Consider the following 18,275-nt stretch of genomic DNA (forward strand, 5'->3'; position numbering starts at 1 on the left):
GGATGCAGCAGGAAATAGTGATCAGCAGACAGAAGGGCCCTATTTGGCCTGGGCCAAAGAAGGACCATTCAGAACAGGCCACTTCCTGAACAGTCTCATGGCTGAAAAGTTACTTTCTGACATCTTACAGTCATGAGCAAAATCTCCACATATAAAATGAGTCTCCTACAGTGAAACAAATCAGACATTCTTATTTCATCTCCTCTAGTAAAAAGATACTGATAGCCCGAGCAACGGTGCAGCAGGTAGGATGTTTGCACCTAGCCAACCTGGGTTAGATCTCTGGTACCCCAAGCCTGCCAGTAGATCTGATCTTTGCCAACTATGGACCAAAATAAAAAAATCCCTTCCATATAAATTAATCTGAGTCATCTTCACTGCAACAAAGATTTAACTCTAAGTCCAGAAATTAAGGATTCAATTAGAGCAAGAGAATCCTCACGCTCCATCTTAACCTGCAGGACATTGTCTTCATCTGCATCCAAGGGTGGCTGAACCAATTGAATGCTGAACACACTATGAGTACAGCTGGACTCATGATTCAAATGTGTGTTCTCAAAACGCCTTTTCTTCTGGCCTCTCCAGAAAACTTCAAAGGCCTCCTCTGATGACCCCGCCCCTACCTCTGTGCGTCCTGCAACATACATGACACAGCGTTAATCTTCAAGCAACATTTTAGGTAGAGGAATTATAGGTTTTGAAGCAATAGCACAGTGGAGAGGGCATTTGACTTGCACATGGCTGACCCAGGTTCGATTCCTAGCATCCCATATGGCCCCCCGAGCACCACCAGGAGAAATGCTTGAGTGCAGAGCCAGGAGTAACCTACAAACTCTATGTTTCCCATGGATGTGCTGCAACTATTTCCCTTTCGCTTTACGGGATCAAGCGGCGCCTCTTCCAAAAGATCATATATGTAATCACTATATATTTCAATATATGAGACAAATACACCATAGACACTCTCGTCATCAATTTCTTATTCTTTGCAAAATTCGTGTACATTAATCATCTCTGCAAACTCTGGATGTACTTGTCGTTTGCTTGAGGGGGTCTTTGGATTGGGCATGGCGTCTCTTCTCTGCCGTTCTAATAAAGCACTAACTTCAGGCTGTATCTCCACGCTGCTCCTATCGTTAGATTTAAAAACATGTTGTTTAGCTTGAAACGAGCCTAAACCGTTAAAGATCACGCCTAAGCAACGAGGAAGCCGTCCTGCCTCCCCCAGAAAGCTGGTCATGGTGTGTGTTTTTCCACTGCTAGTCACACCACATGCGAAAAGAAGACCTGGCCTTTTCCGTCTTAAATTGACACTGGTTTCTCATCTTTTAGGAAACTAATGTTTTCTTCTTTTCCATAGAATTCCTCTACCTAAAGTGCTCCGTGAAGATCAGAACCACAACATGGATGGTGCAGGACGCACAGAAACAAAAGTGAAATCAGCAGAGGGGGCCCTTGACGTCCTCATTTTTGCCATGAATGAGCTTGTGTACTAAGGGATTAGCCACAACCTCAAAGAGCTCCTTCTGGGTGTTGTGAGCCCCGAATACTTGTTTGAAAGTATATTGTCTCCTTATAGTCACTATTTCCGTGGACTCTGTAAGCCTCAGGGGTGTGCGGCTGGATGGTCATGTGACTGATCACCTCCATGCCGCACTCCCGGTCAGGAAAGGCCCGTGGGCGCACCCGGCAGTACATCCCGACCGAGTCTTTCCGGCTTGTCTGGGATCCTGTTTTCACAAAGGATCCGAGTGTCTTAGTTCTCTCGCGGGCTCCGTGGCAGTGGCAGTGGTTCCAAGCACCACTCAGAATGGGCGGGCGGGCGCGTGTGAGCCTGGGAGGCTGGTCCCATCTGGCAGGGAATTGAGAGAAGAGCCACAGGGGGTGGCGGGGGCGGGGGGTAGGAGAGAGGGGGTGTGGGGGAGGAAAGGGTTGCCTCGGCGACCCGGGCATGGTGCTCTGATTGGCTCTCCACGACTCAGCAAGCCCTTCTTTTTAAAAATATTATAACTTATGTAACATGGTTACAATTAAAATTTTTGTCCTAGATTATTTATTTTTTTAATTTTGGGGTCACACCTACCAACGCTCAGGAGTTAGTCCTGGCTCTGCACTCAAGAATTACTCCTGGCAGTGCTCGGGGGACCATATGGGATACTGGGAATCGAACCCGGGCCAGCCGCATGCAAGGCAAACGTCCTACCTGCTGTGGTATCGCTCCAGCCCCTGTCCTAGATTTAAATTTATTGCATCATTACCAAACTACTCATGGTCCTCCACCACTGTCTTTAAAATATATTATAGTTTAGTTATACATGTTGGATAACATTGGTTTGTCCTTGCTCCTCCCACAGGAAGCTTAGGTTTCTTGAGTTACTCCCACAACAGTACCCCTGAAGCACACCCAATTTCATCAGGTACTAATAATCCTATATTGCTTTTCTCTTTATGTCTTTTGCATGGTTTAGCAATGGTCTTTTTGCATAGATACAGGAAGATATTGATGCTATGCTTTTATAATGTGGAAGTTAATTGAATATGAGTAATACTCCTGGGCATCCATCATATTTACCTGACTTACGCACCAGTCACACTTACTTTCTAAAACCCCCAAAAGGAGGGTCCCAGCAAGGAATAAAGATGGACCCAGGGCAAGTTGTAAGCTAACAAGGCATCAGAAAGGGACAAGCTAAGTGCCATAAGAAGTATAATAATTTAAGAGCATGATCATGGAACAAACTTTGTAATGACCCAAAAAGAAGTAACTTGAATAAGGACCTTGCTGGGGTTAGGAAAGACTAACCTGGCATGAGGACTGTAGTCTGGGAGATATATTACAAGATGTCCCCTGAAAGAGCCAACCTTTCAGCTTAATATATCTCTTACTGTGCTTATACAAAATGACTAGAAATATTAGTAAAAAGTAAATTTACTATGACTGTTTAAATGGATTACTAGCTGAGGAAAGGAGAAAGAGATGTGCCCTAGATGGTATCCCACCCTTGAGAGGATCTCCTAGTAATCTCAGTGCTGAACCACCAGATGAGATTTTGTCCTTGAGTTAATCTCCTAGAAGGAATTTCCCTGGAGAGTCTTTACATCTGTTGTTATGACAGCGTTCAATCCCATCTATGTGTACCCCCACCCTTCATGATTTCTATGCTGTAAGGAGGGAGGGGGTAGGAAAATAATGACACTGTAATAGGGGGAGAAAATTGACACTGTAATGGGGAAGAAATCTAATTACATTGAAGAAAATAACTACACTGTAATAGAGGAAGAGGAGAAATAACTGCACTGCTGGAGGCACGAGAGATCTAACTGTTCTGGGGAAGAAATAACTAGACTCTAAGAGAGAAGCTGGAGAATCAAGCCGTTAGAGAGGAGGAGAGGAGAGAGAAATAAACGGTCCATGATTACCAACCAGCCTGGGGAGCTGTTTCTCCATTCCCCCATTCTCCATCCTTAGTCCATTGCTGTGCGCTGGACAGGGAAAAGGTTCTCAGCCATCAGATGCTCCTGTTCCATATGCCCACCCCTTTTGAAACTCACAATACATTTACAAATATTGACATTTATGATCTGGGCAGATAATACAATCACCTCACCTTAAAGTTGTCAAAGTTCCCAGGAAACTCCACAATACCCTTGTGTTACTTCCAGTTCACCTTATCCTTCCCAACACCACTTCTCTTCTAATCTGATATTCTCAATTCTAAGAATTATTTTTTTAACCCTTTATGTGGATGGAGGGTATTGTTGGACAACATCCAGCTGAGTTTGGGAATTATTCTTGACTCTTCAGGAATCAATCCTAGCAAGGCTTAGGGATAGGGTCAATTTTTGATCTTGGGTCAGCTGCTTGCAAAGCAAGTGGCTAACCTACTGAACTCTATAGCCCTCACCTGCATTCTTTTTTTTAAAATTTTTTTTTCTTAAGTGTATTTGTAACAGCTGTAGTTTTCTATTCTGTCAGGTTGTGGCACCTGCTATGCTACACTGGGTTTTAAGATGAGTTGATAGCCATCCCTATGTCTCCTAAACATTGGCTACAGTAATTCCAATATCCTGAAGCATTCTGTTAAGTTACAATATCATGAACTTGTTATTAAAGACAACTGTCTAATATGAATTCTAAGTCCTAAGACAAAGCAGCACATTCGCTGTTGAATTAGCCCCTTTATCCTCCTTTATTCTAGGGTCAGCTTAGATAGCATGATTACTTAACAACCTGTCCACCAGTTAGAAAATGCAGTTCCACTGTGTTGTGTGGACCTACACACCAACTATTATACATAATTATCAGTGAATATTGTTTCCCATATATGAACTTCTAGAAACTTGAAGCTAACATCTCAACAGGGACCTAATGACCTGAACTTCTTAGGTGGGGCTTCAAATAATATCTACAGATTTTTTAAAATTCATATCATAAACCATCCTCTAATGTCTCTTGCCATAATACAAGAGATTAGACTTGTGAATTTATAAATTTAAATGCTTCAACAACCAAAATTTATTTATTTTTAATTTACTATAGGTTGTCCCTTCAGAATAAATAATGCTCTAGGGGACCATAAAAACTATTAGCTGAAGGCAATTGTTTCTGGAGGTGAGCCAAGGTATAGCATGTAGTCCTAAAAGCATTGAACTATTACTGCATACCTTTAATCATAAGATCTGTATCCCAGGGCTCCAGCCATCTAGCATAGGAGACTTCCTAGGGATTTTTCCCCCCAAAAATCTGACAATCAACCTTTCCAAAGCCCTATATAATATCTCATAGAGTGAAGAGTAATGGGGAACTGCACAACTGTTAATTACTTGTTTCTCTGTAAGTTCTCTTCCAAGAAATGCTTTTTCAGATGCCCTGCTATATATACTCTGTGGTGATGTGTCCTTACTTGTAAGGCAGCTTCCTTCTGTTTACTAATTAATCCTGGATTGTGTCAATTGGACTTGAAAAGAGATGAAATTAGAGGAAATAGAGGAAATAGAGGAGGATTTGTGAATAGAAGAAGGCAGTTTTCTCAACATATGTATGGATTTTGGATTATCTTAATGTTTTATACAATTTTTAATTACAATTAAAATAAAAAATTAAATCAGCATATTCTGGGAATGAATTGCTACATAAATTAGTTATAAGAATTCTATACAATTTTCATTCTACTTGAAATTTCATATATAAGTGGATGGGAGTTGGTCCACAGCCAGTGGTGTCCAGGGATTACTCCTAGATCTTTGCTCAGGCATCATTTCTGGCAATGCTCAGGAGACAAATATGCTCTGCAAGAGGTTGAACCAAAATTGATCATGTGCACAAAAGCATCTTAATCCATGTACTATCTGTTTAGCTCTTACTCATTTTTTTAGCTTTATTCTCTCAAAGTACTATAACTTACAAAGTTATTCATAGCTGAGTTTTAAGTATATAATGTCTCATTACCAATTGCACCACCAGAATCAACTTCCCTCCAACAATTTTCTCAAGTTCCCTCCCACAACCACCTCAGCCAACCTGCCAACTTGACAGGCACATTTTTAAGTTTGGTTGTTGAAGTCTGGATCTCATGTTTTCAGTGTTGTTAACTCCGTGGTTATATCACTCCTTTGCACTACTGATGTGCCTGAGTCCTGTGGGCCACTGCTTTTCCATTGCTTTTCTATCTCTTATTATCCTCCCCTCAAGTCCCATGTTTCTTTCCTTCTCTGTCCTTCTCCTTATACTGTAGGACCAAGAGTTATCTATGCACTCCCTCCCAAAACATTTCATCCCCTCATCCAGTTCTTCTATATATCCCATATAAAGTGAAATCATCCTGTGTTTGCTCTTCTTCTAATTACTCCAATCAATATATCTTCAAGTTACATCCATGTTGCAGTAATTTACATGTCTCATCATTACTTACAGCTGTATAGTGTTTCAAAATGCATATTGATCCACTATCCATATATCCAAAGAACATATGATCCATTTATCTATTCATTGAACACCTAGATTTATTTCATACGGTGTGCATACGTACTTTGATTAAATTTTTTTGTGTGCTGGGAGTAGATACCAGAAGTGGGATTACTGGGTCGTATGACAACTCATTTCTTGAAGTAGATTTTTAAAGTGACTTTCCAGGGGACCAGAGAGATAGTACAGCAGGTAGGGCACTTGTCTTGCATGCAGCCTACCTGGGTTTGATCCCATGCATTCCATATGGATCTCATATCATCACAGGAGTAATTTGTGCAGAGTCAGGAGTAAGTCCTTAACTGGAACAGAATGTGGTCCCAAGACAAAATAAACAAAAAAGTCCTTGCCAGTTAGAAAAAGGGAAATATACCATAGACTTCAAATGAAACATATAAATGTAAAATAGTGTCATGACGTCAAAAAAGCCATTCATAGATTTTCTCTCTCTTTCTCTCTTTCTCTCTCCCTCCCTCCCTCCCTTTCTTTCTTTCTTTCTTTCTTTCTTTCTTTCTTTCTTTCTTTCTTTCTTTCTTTCTTTCTTTCTTTCTTTCTTTCTTTCTTTCTTTCTTTCTCCCTTTCTTTCTTTCTCTCTTTCCTTTCTTTCTATTAAAGAGCCATGATTTAGAGTTATTGATAATTGTGTTTTAGGAATAGAATAATTCAATATCAATCCCTCCAGCAGTGTCAACTTCCCTCCAGCAGTATCCCTTCACAGGTTCCCTCCCCACCCCAACTCCCACTCCAACCCCCCCCCCCCTTGGTGTCAGCTTCACAGGTACATTACAACATTTCAGTGGCTGCACCATAGATCTCATGCTTCCAGTTGTGTTGAATCTGTGTTTGGGGTATATGGCCATCCCCCTCACTCATGTCACTGGTAACTGAAGCCCTGATGCCTAATTAACCCATTCCGTTTTTTTCTCTCTTTCCCCCCTTGATTTCCTTCATTCTGTCTCCTCTCTAAACACTGGGGTCAAGGATAATCTAAGCATCACCTATTTAGATTTTCTTTAAAAACACATTATAAAACAATTTAAGTTAAATCAAGATAATTTTAGTTCATATGAAAATTAATTAAATTCAAGTGAAAACTTTTATGCTTGATAAAGGAAATTATAACATCAGACATTTCCCCTATGGAAGGATAATAGGTACAATTTTTTTTAACAATCACTTCTATATACCCTGGGAAACAGACACATTTGAGTAAATAAATACTGCACTTTGCCGTCCGTTTAAGACAATCCCAAATAGATGAGAATCTTATTTTTTTTTAAAAAAGAAAGAAAACATAGAATAAAACATCCAAGACTTTCTCCTCTGTAGCAGAAAAGGTATTCATAAATAGCACAGAAGAAAAAAAATTAATGATCTTGAGGAAAAATAAAATATGTTGGATAACATAAAATTAAGGGCTTTTCTTATCAAAAGTTACAAAAAGGCTTAGGGAAAACATTTTCATCCCATAATAAAATATGTCACTTTCAAAAATCGTTAAAAATTTAAAGAGGCATTCCAATAAGTAAGCAATATATTTCAACTGGTATTCACAATAATAACATCTAATAAACACTTGTGAAATAATAAAAGAAAATTATGATTACACTTGAGACACCATTATGTAATTACCAAAATGATAAGCTGTCAGGATCCTGGCCAGTCAACCCTGACAAACTGGGGTAAGATCCCCCAGCCACCGGACTTACTCCCTATAGGAGAGGGAGTGGGAGAGGGAGAAGCCTCTGCCCTGCCCCCCTGCGCACCGCGGTCACCCGCACCGCCAACACCGAGAAAGAACCACGCAGAGAGGGGAGAGTTGGAGGTCAACACAACTCTCATTTTATTGAGCTCACATACTAATATTTAAAGAAGAAATTTTAGGGAGGAGTGGGTGGGATGGACACCTGGTTATCATATCTGAAGAAAACATTTTGCTAGGCCCTTTACAGATGTTAATTGATGATCTATGTTCCCTCCCTTCCAGGCCGGGTATGCTTAGCTCAGACAAGTGGTGACTTTCAAGTTTCATCCCACTATCTCCTCAACCAGGGAGCCCTTCTGGGTGGAGTGCTGGCACAGGGCCTTGGGGCCCTGTTTGAAGAGAGCCTGTTTCTGTCTCTAAGGGCAGGGGATTTGGCCAGGGTCTCAGGCTAGCTGCTAAGACCCCAACAATAAGCCATTGGCAATGACCAGCTTTGTCAATTTCTGGAGAAGATAATGGTAACATTTTGAGAACTTTCTGTAGCATCTATTAATGCACAAAACTTTCTTCATAATTCTGATATGATCCTCAAAGAAATGACTAGTTACTTCTGCCAAAAAACGAAAACAAAAATGTGTGTCATAACATAATTTGAAATAACAGAATTCTAGTAGTAATGCAAAATTGGTGATAAAACGAACAAATAGTGGTTCATTCTTAATATGTAATACAATATGTCAGTAGAAAAAACAAAAAAAAAGTAAATAACACCTAAACAATAATAAATATCTTATAGGCACATTATTGATGTTTTAAAGTCCAATATAAAATTATATATGTCCTCATGATTCCATTTACATATAATTTTAGAATAAGAAAAACTATAGCGATAGCACAGTGGTTGGGCGTTTGCCTTTCACTCGGCCAACCCGAGTTCGATTCTTCCGCCCCTCTCGGAGAGCCCGGCAAGCTACCAAGAGTATCGAGTCCGAGAGTCAGAGCCTGGCAAGCTACCCATGCATATTAAACATGCCAAAAACAGTAGTAAGTCTCTCAATGAGAGACATTACTGGTGCCCGCTCGAACAAATTGATGAGCAATGGGATGACTGATACTGATATTGATGTGATGTTAAAAATACTATAATAATATAACCTTTGAGAAAGTATATTGACTGGGACACAGTTTTCTGTAAAAGTATTGACTCAACTTTCTTGACAGGAATATTAACTTTGCAGGCTTAATCACTGCTTTAGTATGGTAGTATATTTGTAGTTTTGAAAAATTACTTTTATGGAATCAGAACAAAATGCCAAGTTAGAAAATTATTGATGATTGAGTTTCAAGCATACAGTGTTCCAACACCAATCCCTTTACCAGGTCTAGCTTGTATCACGCAGTCCACCCTGGTTCAATCACCACCAATTGTCCCATTAGACCCTCCCAGAGTGTTTCCTGAGTGCAAAGCAAGGATAACTTCTTAACACCAGTAAGGCCAAAAAACCAAAACAAAATGAGACACGAGCATATTCACTTCTCATAAGTTAGCATTGTGTACTTTTCAGAACAAATGTTACACTTACGTGTGAATTTTTTTTTTTAGTCACACCCAGCGATGCACAGGGGTTACTCCTGGCTCTGCACTCAGGAATTACCCCTGGTAATGCTCAGGACCATATGGGATGCTTGGAATCAAACCCGGGTCGGCCGCATGAAGGCAAATGCCCTATCCGCTGTGCTGTCGCTCCAGCCCCATTACGTGAGAATTTTTTAAAAACAAAAGTCTGATCTTAGTTCACTGTCAGCACTCATATGGTCCTCTGAGCATGGGCAAACATACAGAACCAGGAATAGGCCCTGAGCACTGCTGGATTTGTCCCCAAACAAAAATAAATTGATAAATTAAAAATTTACACTTAAATATTTTGTTAGACTTCACTGAGGAAATACATAGAAGGGAGCCTCAGAACTGGTTTAGGGGATTGGGAAATACTTTTTGAAAGCCTGTACTGAGTCCTGGAATAAGAAAATATTGATCTTATTCAATGATTATAGGAGAGAACATTCCAAAACAATAAGTTAAGAGTTGGAAGACCAGTGTTTTTCTGACCAGGAGTTATTGCTGAAGAACACTGTGATGCCTTCCAAGAAATACAACTATTTTTTGTCTGTGTGATAGAAACACAGACTGAAAGTGTCCAGATTATCAGGATCTGGTAAGATGTAAAGAAATTTGTACTTCATTTTTTTGGGGGGGGTCACACCCGGCCATGCACAGGGGTTACTCCTGGGTCATGCACTCAGGAAGTACTCCTGGCAGTGTTTAGGGGACTCGTATGGGATGCTGGGAATCAAACCTGGGTCAGCCACATGCAAGGCAAATGCCCTACCCGCTGTCCTATTGCTCCAGTCCCTTGAACTTCATTCTTAAACGATGAAAATTTTAATTTTTTATTTATGTACTTATTTGGTAGTGTCTCTTGCCCCTGTGCCTGGCTTTCTTCACCAGGGTCCCTCAGAGAGAAGTGGCTTGAGTTTCCCTCTTCTGCTCCGCCCAGAGCAGAGCCCCAGCAGCCAAAGACCCTCCGGAACCCAGCTATAGCCATGATCAAGGCCACTCTCCACACGTTCTGATGAGTCTCATGTATGAAAGAACTGACAGTGGAACCCAGGTGTGTGGGAGCTGGGGCTGAGACCTCCAAGCCTGGTCAGATTGGGACTGGGCCTCTTCCACACAGATTCCCCAATTTCCAGTAGCTTGGCAGTCACACCCACAAACTGTCCCCGGTGCCATGTAATTCCATCAATGGCCAACATCCAGAGACTATAAAATCAAGCTCCCATTTTTTGCTTTTATTTTGTTTTTTGTTTGTTTTATAAAACCATCTTATAGTCTAGTTTTCCCTCTTGAAAAAACCAGCAAGTTACCGAGTTTCCTGCCCACATGGGAGAGCCTGGCAAGCTCTCCGCGTACTCATATACCAAAAACAGTAACAATGATGGGTCTTATTCCCCTGACCCTGAAAGAGTCTCTAATGTGGTGCCATTGGGAAGAACGAGTAAGAAGAGTCTGCTAAAATCTCAGGTCTAGGACAAATGGAGAAGTTACTGGGCCTGCTTGAGAAAAATCAATGATCAATGGGATGATAGTTACAGTCAATGATGTACTTATTTAGGTCTTGGGGCCATACCGGGTGGTGTACAGGACTTATTTCTGACTCTTAACTCAGGTATCACTTCTGGTATTGCTTGGGGGACCATAATCAGATGCTGGGGATTGAACTGGGGCCAGCTACATGCGAGGCAAATAACATACTGGCTGTGCCTCTAGAAAGCTGTTTTTAAATGGGGAGTTACAGCAATGGAAAACAAATTATCAAATGCTTCCTTTTCAGCAGGTCCGACTTTGTGGGGGAGAAACTCCAAACAATAATAGTGAGTTTTCAACACCTAATCAGAGAGAGAGAACAAAAGGGAATACCCTGCCATAGTAGCAGTGTGGGGTGGGGGGAGACGGGACTGGGGAGGGGGGGAGGGATGTTGGGTTTACTGGTGGTGGAGAATGGGCACTGGTGAAGGGATGGGTTATCAAACTTTGTAAGGGAGAAACATGAGCACAAAAATGTATAAATCTGTAACTGTACCCTCACGTTGACTCACTAATTAAAAATAAACTATCAATTTAAAAAAAACAATAATAGTGAGTTTTTGTTGAAATATTGAATGTAATCAAAGTAAAGTGAAAGTAAAGTGAAATTTATAAGTTACGCAGGCGGAGTGGGGGGCTGGGGAGGTGGGGGGTAGGGGGAGGTATACTGTGATTCTTGGTGGTGGAATATGTGCACTGGTGAAGGGATGGGTGTTCGAGCATTGTGTAACTGATTCTTAAACCTGAAAGCTTTGTAACTCTCCTCATGGTGATTCAATAAATAAATAAATAAATAAATAAATAATAAATTTAAAAAAATGGGGAGTTAAATGATTAGGTCTATGTTTAAAGGGGGACAGAGAACTAGTAGAGGGTTAAAGTTCTTTTCTTGCATGGGGCCTGTCAGATGGTGTCATAAGCTGCAGGAGTGATCCCTAAGCAAAGAGCCCGAAGTAAAGCAAGAAACTGGTATAGCCCCAAAACTAACTAAATAGAACTATGGCTGAAGTCATGGTATAGTAATATAATAAAACATAGGAATACTGAAAACATTGAGGCTAAGGGATACGTAATAAGGTAAATTATATTAAAGGTAAATTATATTAAAAGAATGTTTTGAAAATAGGGATAGGTGAATAATTGATTATGTATGAGGGAGATGAAGAAGTATAGAACCAGTCCCAGAGACTATTTAAAGAGAATAAATAGCCAAGGAAGGGAAGTTTGGGTGGAAAATATGGGGTTAACAATACAGCTAAAACTGATATTTCTGCAGTGCACCATGAAATATCAATAATCTAAATACCCCAGACAGGAATATTTTTAACACTTTTCTAATCCTGTTAGCAGTTTTGTATGTCATGCCATTTCATAACTCAACATCCTCTAACATGGTCAGCACAGACATCACTAATTCATGCATCAAACTAGTCCCCTCTATGTACTAGCCAGTGATAATGAGCAAAGCACTTGCTTAGAAGAGGGAAGCAGAGACAAGCCCACCCGTGGATGAACCACAAAAGCCACAAAAACAAATAGACACCATATATCTCACTCTGGGAATCTTACCTGGACCACGAAACCAAACAAATACATTCCAAAATGCTCTGAAACATGAAATAATTAAAAATGGCTTTATTACCAAAGACCAAGCTCCCGGAAGACATCCAACAGTCTTGTTCTCCCTCTTGGAGAACCTGACAAGCTACCAAGACTCTATTGCCCACACAGGAGAGCCTTGCAAGCTCCCCATGGTGTATTCATATCCCAAATACAGTAACCGATAGATACATACCTCTTGGAGAGCACAGTAAGCTACCAAGAATATCCTGCCCACATGGCAGAGCTTGGCAAGCTAGCTGTGGCATATTCGATGTGCCCAAAAGTAACAATAGGTTTCATTCCTCTGACCCTGAAAGAGCCTCCGATTGTTGGAAAAGACTAGTAAGGAGAGTCTGCTAAAATCTCAGGGCTGAGTGTAATAGAGACGTTACTGGTGCCCACTCAAGTAAATCGATGAACAACGGGATGATGGTGATACAGTGATTTTACCAAAATACCTGAGAAGTATCTATAATCTAAAGAAAGTCTTATGCGATCTTATTTACCTATTCTTTCTTTTGTGCTTTCTTTGTTTCCTCTGATAGTAATCTAAGCCAATCTGAGATTATTCTTAGCCCTGACTTGTGAAATTGCACTAATTACATGAATCCTGGGGTGCAATTATTGATTTTCTGTAAAGGGTGGCTGTGTTAAGACAAGTGGGCAGTATGGTTATTTGTCCAACAGCATTAAGACAAACTCACTGACAGTTTTATTTCCTTGCCATGGACACCTAGAAGTGGGATTTCATCAAACACTGCAGACGTTTTGGCATCTTATGCTTGATGCTTCCCATTACCCCACAGATACACATTAAGGTGATGAATTCCATGTCAACTCATTTTATTTATTGCCTCTGGGATGGGCTGTTAAAAACCACGATTGTCAAATTTCTCATATATCTGTCATGATCCAAAATAGTTGGGAAAAGTCCACAAATATCTGACATTTAAACATTTTCTTTCTGGCAGAAAAATAAATGAAAAATGCTGCCTTTCTATGTTGAACACAGGATCAAATTTAAAATTAAATATGCTCCTACTAATAAATAGAAAAGAGTATATTAAGCAGGAAAAGTTAGTATCACTAGATATTTTATTTCATGGTAATGAAAAAGAATGCAAGGAGAGATGTTTATTAGCACATATATATATGTATATATATATATATATATATATATATATATGTAACAGCCACAGCATGCTCAAGGCCCCTCTACATATGTTTGGACGAGCCTCATGCATGAAGAAACTGGCAGAGGAACCCAGATGTGTGGGACCTGGGGCTAAGATCTCCAAGCCTTCTCAGATTGGGACCGGGCCTCTTCTGCCCAGATCCCCCATTTTCCAGCAGCTAGGCGGTCACATCCAGAAACTGTCCCTGACACCGTGTAATTCCATCAATGGCCAACATCCACAGACTATAAAACCAACCTCCCGGAAGCACGCAGCTGCATTCATAACTGTGTGACATTTTACAGCCTAGTTCTCCCTCTTGGCGAACCTGGCAAGCTACCGAGAGTTTCCTGCCTGCATGGGAGAGCCTGGCAAACTCTCCATGGCATATTAATATGCCAAAATCAGTAACAATATGGGTATCATTCCCCTGGCCCTGAAAAAGCCTCCAATATGGCACGGTTGGGAAGGACGAGTAAAAGAGAGACTTCTAAAATCTCAGGGCTAGGACGAATGGAGGCATTACTGAGACCACTCAAGAAAATCAACGATCAATAGGATGATAATGATGATGATGTATATGTATCAAGGGAAATAAGTCTCAAATAACTAAAATGGAGGATTCATATATTTAAGGACAAATATCAAAATCTTTATCATATAAGACAGGTCGTCTACAGCTAAAAACCCTGAAACTTGTCACCCAAAGCCATGCTAGTTCTACATTTCTAACTGTTGTTTGAGTTTACATAGACAAAGGATACTAGAGAAAACTTGAGGGAACTAAATTTTTATTACCCATCACATCTACATCAGTAGTTGAAGCAAAATTATAAGCACAGAAACACAAAAAGAGACTGTCACCAGGTAGTCATTGACCAGTGAGTGCATGGATGCATCTAAGGCACAAGTATGATAATCCAAAGAGTAAATATCAACTTTCAGATCAGGGTGCTCAACCAAAGAATGCACTTCTATCTCACTGTCCAGCTAAACTAGACTTTAAATAGTATATCCAGGAAGCACTGTATAGAGGAAGCACCTGAGGATTGATCAATTGTTTAAGGGCACAACTATTAAGGGATTAGGCTGTGAATGGAACTTGGAAACACTTTTTCCGGGGAGGTGATTGGGTCACACCTGGCAGCATTCAGGACTTACTCCTGGCTCTCTGCTCATTGTTTACTCTTGGCAATACTTAAGGAACCATATGTGGTACTGAGAGTAAGCCTCAATTAGCTCTATACAAAGGAGGTGTCCTATAGTTCCTGCTGTACTGTCACATTGACCCCCAAAACTTGAAAGCACTTAGGTCATTGTTTATATTTCTATTACCTGTATTTAATGCATAATATTCACTGCTCCCCTCTATCTTGATTCAACAGTAATTTATTATCATCCATCTTAATTTCAATAAAAATAAATTAACTGATTGTTACTAGAGTGTTTTATCCACTAGGAATTTAACATCATCAAAAATCATCCATTCAAGTATATCATTCCCCTTCAGCGATGACACTTTAATCATACAAGATTGCTCGAATGAACATTTCCTCCCTTGAAATACACCTTTATTTTCTAATCCAGATGCTCTTGTGAAACTCCATTTCTACCAACACCTCCTACTTCCCAAAATAAAAGTCCTGCTCCCTTATTTTCCTCTACTAAAATCATTACTTCCCACGATTTATAGGAAACAGTGCTCTAAATTGTGCACCATCCAAATAATTACTATATTTTTGAAGCCCCTATTTTGCAGCCACATTTCAGATATGTGCCATAATGCTGTGTCCTACTTAAAAGACAGGAAGAAGGACATGTGGAACAAGCACTTAGCCAAAAAGAAGAGTGAAGAAGAAAGCTAAGACTTAATAAACCAATGCATCCCAGCTTTAGAATCTTGCTAGTCAACCATTGTTTTATTAAACTGTGTGATTGAATTATTATTTTAATGATTTTGCCTTCATTTTGGTGACAAATTAGTCTCTTCTTTTAAATGCTTCTGGAAGCATTCGTATACAGTTTCTAATTCATAGGATCTGATTATTTTCCTCCATGATAGGAGGAAGAAATTAATTAAGGACTCAAGACAGTTGTACAGCAGTCACTATCATAATCTCAGAGACGAACCAGTTCTGTGAAGGAAGATGTAAAACCTGAGAGGCAGCCATTCTGAGATGGCAAGTCAGCACTGTGCAGCCTTCTCTGGCGTGATAATAACCATAATTATCATCATAACAATTAGGGCAGCGGATATTTATTGTGGACTTATTATGTTCCAAGCACTTAGCTGAGAGACTGGTAATGTTGTGGCATTGACAAGACTTTTTAAGGATCATGAGACTGCACTTCTTACCCCCTGCTAGATTACCAAAGTATTAAAAGAATATCTCACCTCATGCAAAAATAACTTATGACTGTTATTGATTGTGGAAATGCCAAATAAAGCATATGAATCACATGTGTTACTTATTTAAGCGGAATTCATGATTTTATGCCTGCCACCTTAAGCGAACATAAAGAAAATCATCCTTTCTGTGGCAGTCATATTTTAGGTATGATTCCTAGACATATTTTAGGCATGTCAGTGTTTCAATTCTAAAAGTATGACTTTCATTTCTTCATCTCTAATGTGTTTTATAAAATATTATCTCATAGCTTCATGACAATTCATTGAACTAATATTCATGAATTTAATAGAACATAGTCGAGGCTATCTAAGGAATGACTGTCATCAGTGGCATCATTTCCCCTAAATATTAGCATAACACATCCACATGGTCTTCCAGTAGATGGAGGAGTCTCTCTGGATGTTGTCTTAGCACTTATTTTGTTACAAAAATATTTACACCCAAGCTAAGTGTTCTCATTGTTTTACAGCCACACCTTGACCTAGGAAGCTTTCAAGGCTCAACCTAATGGTCCAAAGGGTCTGTAACCTAATGGTCCAGTGTGATCAATTTTGCTTCACAAATTTTTTTTCTGTCTTCCAATAACATTTTTAGAAGACTACTGTGATAGCTACCCATGATTATTATTCTCTTTTAGTTTTTGGTTCAAGGAAATTCTAAAGGGAGCAAAACTCATACTCTCCTTCTTTTTAAGCTGAAAATCTTCAATTTCCCCTAAGAATGGAGAGTTTTAGAACACAAATCCTGGGAGATTTCAGGCTATTTTTGATTTCCTGATCTTTTCTTAAATAACTCTTCTCTGAAGCAAGAATTGCTTGTGTAGCTAGAGGGAAACGGGTAAAACCCAATGAAAGGTGGTGTAAAAGTGAATATCTCCATCTATTATCCACAAGGTTGTTTCTTTCTTCCCTATAACTTTTTAATATAACCTATTGGGATTTTTTGTCTTTTATCTTTTTTTTTTGGCTTTTTGGGTCACACCCGGTGATACACAGGGGTTACTCCTGGCTCATGCACACAGGAATTACTCCTATCAGTGCTTGGGGGACCATATGGGATGCTGGGAATGGGTGCAAGGCAAACACCCTACCCGCTGTGCTATCACTCCAGCCCCCTGTCTATTATCTTTATTAGAAACTAAAATATATAAAATAATCTATTTTTTCATGGTTAAGATTATGTTTAAATTCAGTAGAGTTTATGTTCATTAAGGACTTTTTTTTATTATTTTACTGTTTTGCTTTGCAGTTTTATCTATTTCCAAACAGGACAAAGAAAATGAAAGTGTTAAGGTTAAATGACCTTAAAATAAAAATGTTTAATAGTCTTACATCTGTTGCAGGTGATTAGGTTGAACTGGCAAAAATAGAGATAGGTGGCAGTCCTCCAAAAAGAGTCTACCCTTCACTCTTAAGTCATGTTGGTCACCCAAGGAAGTGCCTGGGGAAGTTTGGACTGAGGAAAATCTGCTATTTGCACCTGCATAGTACATACCTTATGTCCCATCAGCTCCACATGGTGGTAATCTAACTATATCTGGGTAATATTTGTTCTATTTGGCAAGGGAAATTATCCCTACCACTTGATTTCTCGGGGATGCAGTAGGACTCAGGCTGGAGGAAGGAACTACTCTTTACAGGAAAGGAAAGTCAGTCCTAAATTATACCCAGGTTTTCCAAGTCCTTCACCCTCCCTCACACACAAAAATATCAAGACCAGATGAACAGTGAAGTAAGATAAATTTATTTTGGAGCTGTGGTAGGAAAAGAGAGTTTCATATTCAAGAGAGCATGTGGGCTTCTTCAGAGTGAAAATTCAAGTCACAATGGTTTTCTGGAGAAGGTTGTTTCTGAATGTTTTCATGAAGGTCTTGATTTGGAATTCTTTACACATGTAGGAGCTCATTGGGCTTTTCCTGGAGAGAAGAACTGGACTTCCAGTGGTTCATTCTTGAGTTCTATTTTATGACATACTCCTGATTCTGTACATGGGTAATCAGTGTGCAAGGCAAGTAACTTACCTGTTATATTATCTCTCTTGTCCCCATTGTTGAAATTTTCTTTCATTTTTTAAAATTATGGGCACTGTGGTTTATAATACTGCTAGCGGTCATGTTTCATGCACACAGGGATCCAATAGCACACCACACCCTCCATCAGAGTGACAATTTCCCTTCACCACCACTGTCCCAGTCCCCTGCTCATTCCAAATCCACTTCCTGTCACTGCCCCTCCCTCAATCTTTTAAGCAAGGTTCTATAAACCAGTTC

At 39.8% G+C, this 18,275-nt stretch overlaps 1 pseudogene; it reads right to left on the reverse strand.

Annotated features, from left to right (window-relative positions):
* Nucleotides 1-374: 374 nt before the first annotated feature.
* The window catches only part of LOC101559237 (kinesin-like protein KIF23), a 65,393-nt pseudogene continuing 47,492 nt past the window's right edge, over nt 375-18,275 (reverse strand).

The sequence above is a fragment of the Sorex araneus genome, chromosome 3 (genome assembly GCF_027595985.1).
Source record: "Sorex araneus isolate mSorAra2 chromosome 3, mSorAra2.pri, whole genome shotgun sequence".
NCBI lineage: Eukaryota > Metazoa > Chordata > Mammalia > Eulipotyphla > Soricidae > Sorex > Sorex araneus.